A 9,680-nucleotide genomic window follows, 5' to 3' on the forward strand; every position below is an offset into this window, starting at 1 on the left:
TAATTTTTATGTGGCTTCTTATTACTTTTTTTTATCCCCTCTAAAACTCTTAAATCTCCTCAACACAGCTTTGGCTCCTTCCATGGCTGAACTGGCAGCCAGCTGATCTTTTTATTGGTGGGTAATGGATTTAGTTTGATTGCTGACACGGGAACAATGAGAGGATAAACAATTCCATTTGTGGCCATGAAATTCCCCATCTGTTGAGTGCGTTCAGGCCTGGAGAGTGGTGGGCAGAGACAGAGCCATGCCTGATGTTAATAGCCTCTGTCACACAGGCTGAACATGTGGCTTCATAAATCAAGAGCTAACAGCAACTCTAGCTGCCCTTGTCATTAACTCTCTGGCCATTTAAATACCCAAGAATTTACCATCAGGTTGAGCCTAAAGACCTGATTTGCAATTCTGATCTCATCAAGAGACTAGAGGTAGCAAAGGAAGCCAGAAATCATTTTCCTAAGTTTTTTTAAAAAAGTTTCAGATGCGCATTCAAATATTTACAAGTGAAATAGATGATATTGGAATGGGCTTCAAAATAAAATGGGTTAGGAGAGTGGGGCAAGGTATAAGTGAAAAAAGACTGGCCATGAGCTGATTATTGGTAAAGCTGAGTGTGGGAACCTGAGGGTTCGTTATACTATATTCTTCATTTTTATATTTGTTTAAGATCATTCATAATTTAAATCATTCAAAAGTTAATGTTAGAAAAACACTTCAAGATAATGGGAATATGGAAGTTTTCATTGTTTAGCATAAGCATTTTGGACTAATTCTATCTTTTCTTAAAGAAAAAGGAAAAAAATTATGCTCACACAATGGTTCAAGTGTCTAACAAGGCAAACCAGCCATGACCACCAAACAGGAAGGGAACACATCCCAGAGGGAGACAACACCTCTGGGTTGTCAGGCAACACCTACTGTGGCTTTTCAGCAATCAACACCTCCTACAGCCCAAGCACTACAGCCTCCACCGGGGAGGATCTCCTGGCCCAAGATCACACCCCTTCCCCAGGCGGCCTCCATCCAGTGCTAGTCGAGTAGGAGGCCTGACCAAGCACCCTGCCCCAGTCTGGATAACTCTGGAGGACCCTTCATGGGCTGGCTGAGTTCCTTGTCAGGACTGCTTGGCAGATTAGCACTCCCCCTGCCCTGTCTCACCTCCTTCACTTCTACCCCAGGGGCTGATCCTGTGAGCACCGAAGTCAGCTTGTTGTTGTTTAGTCTGATTCTTTGCAATCCCGTGGAATACACCATGGCAGGCTTCCTGCATGCAAACTTTAGCTGAACCAGCTTCCTGGAAACTTGACATGCCACAGGGCACCCTGCTGCTGCTGCTGCTGCTGCTACTGCTGCTAAGTCGCTTCAGTTGTGTCTGACTATGTGCGACCCCAGAGACAGCAGCCCACCAGGCTCCCCCGTCCCTGGAATTCTCCAGGCAGGAACACTGGAGTGGGTTGCCATTTCCTTCTCCAATGCATGAAAGTGAAAAGTGAAAGTGAAGTCATTCAGTTGTGACCAGCTCTTATCGACCCCATGGACTGCAGCCCACCAGGCTCCTCCATCCGTGGGATTTTCTAGGCAAGGGTACTGGAGTGGGGTGCCATTGCCTTCTCCCCTCCCCCACAAATATCTTCCTCTTTCACTCTTCCCCAGTGCCATCTTTAACTCTTCTCTTTCTCTCACACCCACAGCCTATTGGTCAGAAATCCTATTAGAAAGTGAAAGTGAAAGTCACTCAGTCATGTCCGACTCTCTGCTACCCCACGGGCTATATAGCCCATGGAATTCTCCAGGCCAGAATACTAGAGTGGGTAGCCTTTCCCTTCTCCAGAGGATCTTCCTAACCCAGGGATCAAACCCAGGTCTCCCGTATTACAGGCAGATTCTTCATCAGCTGAGCCACAAGAAGTCCCATTGGTTTTACCTTAAATTACATCCAGAATTTGACCAGTTCTCACCGCCCCTTCTACTGCTGCCCTCATCCAAGCCTCTGTTATCTCTCACCTGTGGTCCTTCAATGCCCTCCTGACTCCATTCCTGCTCCTGCCCTGGCCACCCTCCAGCGCCTCTCAACAGAATGAAGCTCTCAAGTCAGGCATGGGGCAGCTCTGCTCCAAACCCACTGGTGACTTCCCATCCCACTCCGAGTAAAAGCTGAATCCGTGCTGTGACTCAGCATGCCTAGGACAATCCTAGTTTACACCTAGTGTCCCAGCTTTTCACCTTCAAAAGTAGCCTAGTCTGGATCATCAGTTGCATGGAACCCACCTACCAGGCCCTCCAGGAAGGAGCTTCCTGTTACATCTGGGACCTTACCTCCTACTACCCACCACTTGTTCACTCTGCTCTGGGACTCTATAATATTCTGCAAACAAGCAGATAGACTCCTACTGCAGAGTATTTCTACTTGCTGTTCCCTTGCCTGAGATTTTTTTTTTTTAACTTCATTTATTTGCCTGCACTGGGTTTTAGTTGCAGCATGTGGGATCTAGTTCTCTGAACAGGGATTGAACCCCAGGCCCACTGGATTGGGAGCATGGGTCTCGGCCACTGGACCACCAGGGAAGTCCCTGGCCAACCCATTTAAAATTTCAAATTTCTAACCCAACCCTTCCTATCATTCTTCCTTATTATATTTTTTTCTCCTTTTTAATCTTATCACTATCTACTATGTTATGCATTTTACTTATGCTGGTGTCTTAATCCATTCAGGCTGCTACATACCACACACCAGGCAGCTTGTCAACAATAGAATTTTACTTCTCTCAGTTCTGGAGATGGGAAAGGCTCGGATCAAGGCACCAGCATGATCATGTTCTGGCGAAAGCCCCCTTCCTGCTGTGTAGCTGGGGCCTTCCTCCTGTGTGCTCCCTTGGTGGAATGGGCTAAGGAGCTCTGGAGGGGTCTCTTTTACAAAGGCAGTAATTCAAATAATTTTAAAAATATTTATTTGGCTGTGCCAGGTCTCAATTGCAGCACAAGGGATCTTTGGTCTTCCCTGCAGCATGTAGGATTTTTAGTCATGGCACGTGGGCTCTAGTTCCCTGACCGGGGATTGAACCCAGGCCCCTGCCCTGGGAGCATGGAGTCTTAGTCACTGGATCATCAGGGAAGTCCCTGAAGTAGTTTTTAATTTCAGTAAAAACAAATAGTATAAGTATGTCCCATGCAATATTTTGGACATACTTATACTAGAAAAACTATTTGTTATTTCTCTTCAGTTAAAACGAGATAACCTGTGTTTTATCTAACTACCTATACCCGCAAGCACGTGCCTGCCAATAAGGAGAGTCTTCACACATGAAGGGCATCACTTTGCATAAGTTAGAGATTGAAACCACCTCTCTCTCCTCTGAGGAACTGAAAGGAGAATTGCTATACCTGCTAAAATTACAAATATATCCCCAATTCCACAAAACAAGCCACTGAAGATGAAACAGAGGTTTCTCAGAGGCCCGGCATACCCCTCCCCACCCAAGTCTGCAAAAATTGACCTGGGCATGGTAGTGAAGAGCCCAGGTTTTGGAGTCCTGACTGACCCCCAGTTAGAGACCCTCTTCTATAAAACAGCAGGAGGCCCACCTTGCCGGACTGTAGGAAGACTAACGTATAAAACGCCTGGTACACACAGGTGATCAACAGTGATGTCATTTGCATGGTGTCTGGCTCATGCTGGGGTCTGGTAAACGTGAATGATGAACCCTGTATGGAGTGAGCCAGGAGGCCACAGGCCACCATTCATGTTGAGGGGCTGCCCCTGCCCTGTTCAGCCACGAAATCTGCAAGCCTCAGGTGTTTTTAAAACCACATACTGGTGGGCAACTCTCCAGACCTTTGGAAGCAGAAAGAATGGATGTGTAGCTCGAGCCTGCAGGTGTTTATCAAGCTGCTTATGCAAGTCTGGTTTGTGAACAGCCAGGATTAAAAACCATGGATCCAAGTCTCAGAGGAGTGCTCAGTCAAGAACCCTCTTCTTTTCTCTCTTCATTAGAGGTTCTCAGACTTTATCACAACCAGAAGCCCTGGAAGAACTTGTATAACACAGACTGCTGGGCTGCAGCCCAGAGTTTCTGACCTAGCAGGCAGGATGGACATGAGAATTTGCATGTCTAACAAGGGTGATGCCGATGCTGCAGTCTGGGGACAACTTGAGAACCACCTCGCTCCATCCAAACCCCAGCTGCATAGCATCATCAGCAGGGGGTGTTTATTGTACCTATGTCTGGGTCGTAGAGGATCGTGTTTAAACTGTCTGTGGGTTGAGGTGGAGCCAGAGGGAGAAACCTGAGCTCCTCTTAATTCTAATGCCTCCTGGTCAGGAACATCCACTCTCCTTGAGTGAACTCTCTGCTCAAATCCCAAAGGGTGCCCCCAAACCAGCAAGGCTCCTCAGAAAGCCTGTCACTCAGGCCCCATCCTCAATACATTGGAATCAGAATCTGCATTTTAACAAGAATCCCTGGCAAACCCAACACAGTAAAGTCTGAGAAGCACTGCTTAAGCTCCAGCCTAAATGGCACATCTCAGAGAGGGCCTCTTCTAGCACCTCTGCCAGGGCAGGTCCCCAGAGCCCTCATGATGGAGAGAGAAATACAGCGGTAACACCACCCAGCCCCTTCCATTAGCCAGTGAAGAGGGTAGCCAAGTAAGAAAGTCTTTCACTCACATTGACTGATTGCCAGCTGAGTCAGTGCAGAAGCAACATTTGAAAACAGATGTGAGCATCTACATCTGTGTGTCTATTTATGCTTTGCAAATGGGTTCATCTGTACAGTTTTTCTAGATTCTACATATATGTGTTGATACCTTTGTTTTTCTTTTTCTGACTTAACTTCACTCTGTATGACAGATTCTAAGTCCATCCACATCTCAGCCAGTGGCACAGTTTTATCCCTTGTTACGACTGAGTAATAATTCACTGTATATACGTGCCACGTGTTCTTTATCCACTCCTCTGTCGACAGACATTTAGGCTGCTTCCGTGTCCCGGCTACTGTAAACAGAGCTGCTGTGAACACTGGGGTGCATGGATCTTTCGGCAGAAATAGAGGCACAGATGTAGAGAACAAACTCATGGCTACCAAGGTGGGAAAAGGGGATGTGGGATGAACTGGGAGATTGGGATTGAAATATATACACTGTTGATATTGTGTGTAAAATAGATAACTAATGAGAACCTATCATATAGCACAAGGAACTCTACTCAGTGCTCTGTGGTGACCTAATTGGGAAGGAAATCCGAAAAGGATGGGATATATATATATATATGACTGATCTACTTTGCTGTACAGCAGGAAATAATACAACACTGTAGAGCAACTATATTCCCATGAAAAGTTAAAAAGAAAAAACAAAGAAGGAAGTGAGCATCCCATGCCAACAGTGTGTAACTCTCCCCAGTGACTTCCCTCTACCTGGGAGAAGAGAAGCCCGAGGGTAGAACAGACTCTGCCTAACCTAGGGTTAGCATGGTTCTGGATGGGGTGGTGAGCAGTACTCAGCAGTGTGGGATATACTTATTATCATGCACAGATTATAGACTTTGTATTCCAACATGAGGACTCAGCCATCCACGCCTCCACCTAAGTTAGAAGGACTCTATTAATTACAATCAATATTCTGGACTCAGAGCACAAAAGCCAAACAGGGTCATTTTGGCAAAAAAAAATTAATAATATCAAGTTTCACCAAGGGTGTAGCAAATAAGCCCCTCATAGCCTATTAGTGAAAGTGTCAATGGATGCAGAATTTTTGGAAGGCAAAAATCCCTCAAAAGTTTAAATATGCATATGCTATGACCCGCACTCCCCAAACTAGAATTATGGCCTGCAAAAATATTAGAAGACATATGTAAAGACACAAATATGGGGATGCCCTCTGCAGCGTTGTCTCTAATTTTTGAAAATGGAAAGAAGCTATGGGTCTATCAAGAAAAAAGTGGATAAATTCTTACAGTGCAGTAGTCTCCTGCACATTTAATGAAGGGGAACTACATATGCCCCCACATGAATGAGTCTGTGCATACATGCATGTGTAGTATAGTTCTATTTATATTTTAATTATATATATATAGACATGAAAAAATATGCAAATACACCCACCAATCTATAAACAATGATTGTTTTCAGGAAGTGAGACTTAAATGGAGGAAGTAGATTTCACTTCTTCTGCATACCTATCTACAATTTTAAATTTGTTATAGTAAGCAGGTATTATTATATAAAATACATCTCAAACAGGTAAAAATGATTTCTTAAGAATTGTTTCTTTCTGGATATGTTTTCTTACATAAGCTCAGTTACACTGCTGCTGCTAAGCTGATTCAGTCATGTCCGACTCTGCCCAACCCCATGGACGGCAGCCCACCAGGCTCCTATGTCTCCAGGATTCTCCAGGTAAGAATACTGGGGTGGGCTGCCATTTCCTTCTCCAATTCATGAAAGCGAAAAGTGAACGTGAAGTCACTCAGTCATGTCTGACCCTTCTTGACCCCACGGACTGTAGCCTACCATGCTCCTCTGTCCATGGGATTTTTCCAGGCAAGAGTACTGGAGTGGGTTGCCATTTCCTTACACATCTCAGTCTTAGTCATTAGACATAGTACAATATACTTGAATTAAATTTGGGCTTTCTTAGATAATAGTGAGAGCTGGACAATAAAAAAGGCTGACCACCGAAGAATTGATGCCTTTGAACTGTGCTGGAGAAGACTCCTGAGAGTCCCTTAGACAGCAAGGAGATCAAACCAAGAAATCCTAAAGGAAATCAACCCAGAATATTCACTGGAAGGACTGATGATAAAGCTGAAGTTCCAATACTTTGGCCACCTGATGCATAGAGCTGATTCATTAGAAAAGATCTAATGCTGGGAAAGATTTAAGGCAGGAGGAGAAAGGAATGACAGAGGATGAGATGTTGGATGGCATCACCAACTCAATGGACAAGAGTTTGAGCAAACTTTGGGAGATAGTGAAGGACCGGGAAGCCTGGTGTGCTGCAGTCCACGGGGTTGCAAAGAGTCAGATATGAATGAGCAACTGAACAGCAACAAAGCAGGAACCCCTTAAGATTAAATCCAGGTGATCTTGATTGGCTTCTTGGTGCCCAGAGGGTTTTTTTTTTTCAATTTAGTATCTGGTCCTTGAAACTACATTCATAATCTTTTAGCCCCTGCCTTTCAATATTACCTCTAATTAAGAATGTGCTCACAAAAATCTAGGATACCTTTTTCATAAATTGCTGCTAAACAAGTCACCCCTATTCTGTATTTAATTTTTTGTAATGTAAAGGCAGATGTTTTCATTTAGTTTTGTTAAGTTTCACCTTGTAATTTTTATTACATAGTAAGAGTCTGTTACATAATTTCTGTATTCAACATAATTTGGGATCTTGCTTTTTATTGTACTAGATACTCCTCTAAATGTCATATGATCTAAAAGTTTAATCACTATGGAGGTTACAAAATTTATAGACATATCTTTTAGAGACGACTCTTTTTAGCTGAGAATGACCAAAACCTATGTAAACTGAAACACAAAAGAATCTATCAAGTGGAGATGGAGGTGTCTTATTGACCACGAGACAGGAAGAGACACAAGGCAGAAATGAGAAACTGTCAAGCCAGAGCAACACTCCCTCCCTCCCCTCTGTCTTTTTCAATCTCCCCACACCCTCCCCTCACTCTCCTCACACTCCCCTCACCCGCTACCCTCATCCTTCCCACTGGCCCTTACTGAGTGCAAACAGACCAGAACAGAACCACAGACCCACAGAGAGTAGGCCAGGCTGAAAGGACCTGCTACCCTCTGCCAGTTAAAGTCCTTTACATTTTTTTAAAATTGATTTATTTATTTGGCTGTGCCAGGTCTTAGTTTCAGCATCCTTAGTTCAGGATCTTGAATCTTCATTGCAGCATGTGGAAGCTTTAGTTGGGGCATGCAAACTCTTAGTTGTGGCATGTGGAATCCAGTTCTTCTACCAAAGATCAAACCCAGGTCCCCTGCGTTGGGAATGTAGCATCTTAGCCACTGGACCACCAGGGAAGTCCCTGAAACTCTTTACCCAGGCTTTGCATCCAGGCCTCAGGCCCCTTCTAGAGTAGCAGTTCCATTTATGTCCTCTGGCTTCCCCTTAAGTCCACCCCCACTGACCCTGAAAGACACTGCAGATGTTAAAGTCAGCACCTTCCCTCTGGCCCCAGACTAAGGCCCAACTTCCATTTCCAGGAGGCAGCAGTGTGGGTTATATGTTCATCCTGCTTCAGTCAAAGGGAATAAATTCAGGTAGAACAAACATGGCTTCCTAGAGCCATCCTCCGTGGCCAGGAGCAGTCCTCAGAGACAGAGGTGTAATGTTGACAACGACCTGATGAGTAAACACTCCAGCTTTGTTTAACAGAAATATCAATGGTCACCAAATCCAAGCCTAAGCTCAGGTACCCCCAGGTTCAAAGCAGGGGGATGGATTTGAAGGTGAACAATGGACTACAGTTTTAGTGGTTCAGTACATTGGCTTTGGAAGCAAGTTGTGGCTCAGATGGTAAAGAATCTGCCTGCAATGCGAGAGACCTGGGTTGGGAAGATCCCCTTGAGAAGGGAAAGGCTAGCCACTCCAGTATTCTGGCCTGGAGAATTCCATGGACTATAGTCCATGGGGTCACAAAGAGTCGGACACGACTGAGTGACTTTCACTTTCACTAGGTATTAAAACATAGTCTGCTTCTGCCATGAACTAGGTATTTTAATCTTGGGCAAACTACTCAGTCTCTTTTGGCCTCAGTTTCCTCACCTATAAAATGGCAAAAATAACAGCTAGTCTCATTGACTAGTTGTAGACATTAAATGAGATTATATAGCAGGCTTCCTAGCTCTTAGCAAGCATCTAACAAATGCCAACTATCATTGTTAATATTACATCATCATCTGGCCAATGGGCACACAGGAAGATGCTCAACATCACTAATTATTAGAGAAACACTAATAAAAATTACAATGAGATATCACCTCACAATGGTTATAATAGCCATTGCTAAAAATTCTACAAATAACAAATGCTGGAGAGGATGTAGAGAAAAGAGAACCTTCCAACACTATTGGTGGGAATATAAATTGGTGTAGCCACTATGGAAAACAATATGGAAGTTCCTCAAAAAACTAAAATTAAAGTTGCTATATGATCCAGCAATCCCACTCCTGGGCTCATATCTGGAGAAAACTGTAATTCAGAAAGATATATGCACCCCTATGTTCATAGCAGTACTATTCACAATAACCAAGAAGTAGAAACAAGCTAAATGTCCATCAGCAGATGAATGGATAAAGAAGATGTGGGACATACAGTGAAACACGACTCAGCCCAAAAAAGCATGAAATAATGTCATTTGCAGCAACACAGGTAGACTTAGAGATTACCATACGAAGTGAAGCAAGTCAGAAAGAGAAAAGACAAATACCATGTGATATCAATCATATGTGTAATCTAAAATATGACACAAGTGACTTTATCTATAAAACAGACTCACAGACATGGAGAACAAACTTGCAGTTGCCAATGGAAAGGGGAGGTGGGGGAAGAATGGATTAATTGGGATTAGCAGATGCAAACTAGTCTATATAGAACAGATAAATAACAAGGTCCTACTGCATAGCACAGGGAACTATATTCAATATCCCCGTGATTAG

This window comes from Ovis aries, chromosome 9 (assembly GCF_016772045.2).
Source record: "Ovis aries strain OAR_USU_Benz2616 breed Rambouillet chromosome 9, ARS-UI_Ramb_v3.0, whole genome shotgun sequence".
Taxonomy (NCBI): Eukaryota; Metazoa; Chordata; class Mammalia; order Artiodactyla; family Bovidae; genus Ovis; species Ovis aries.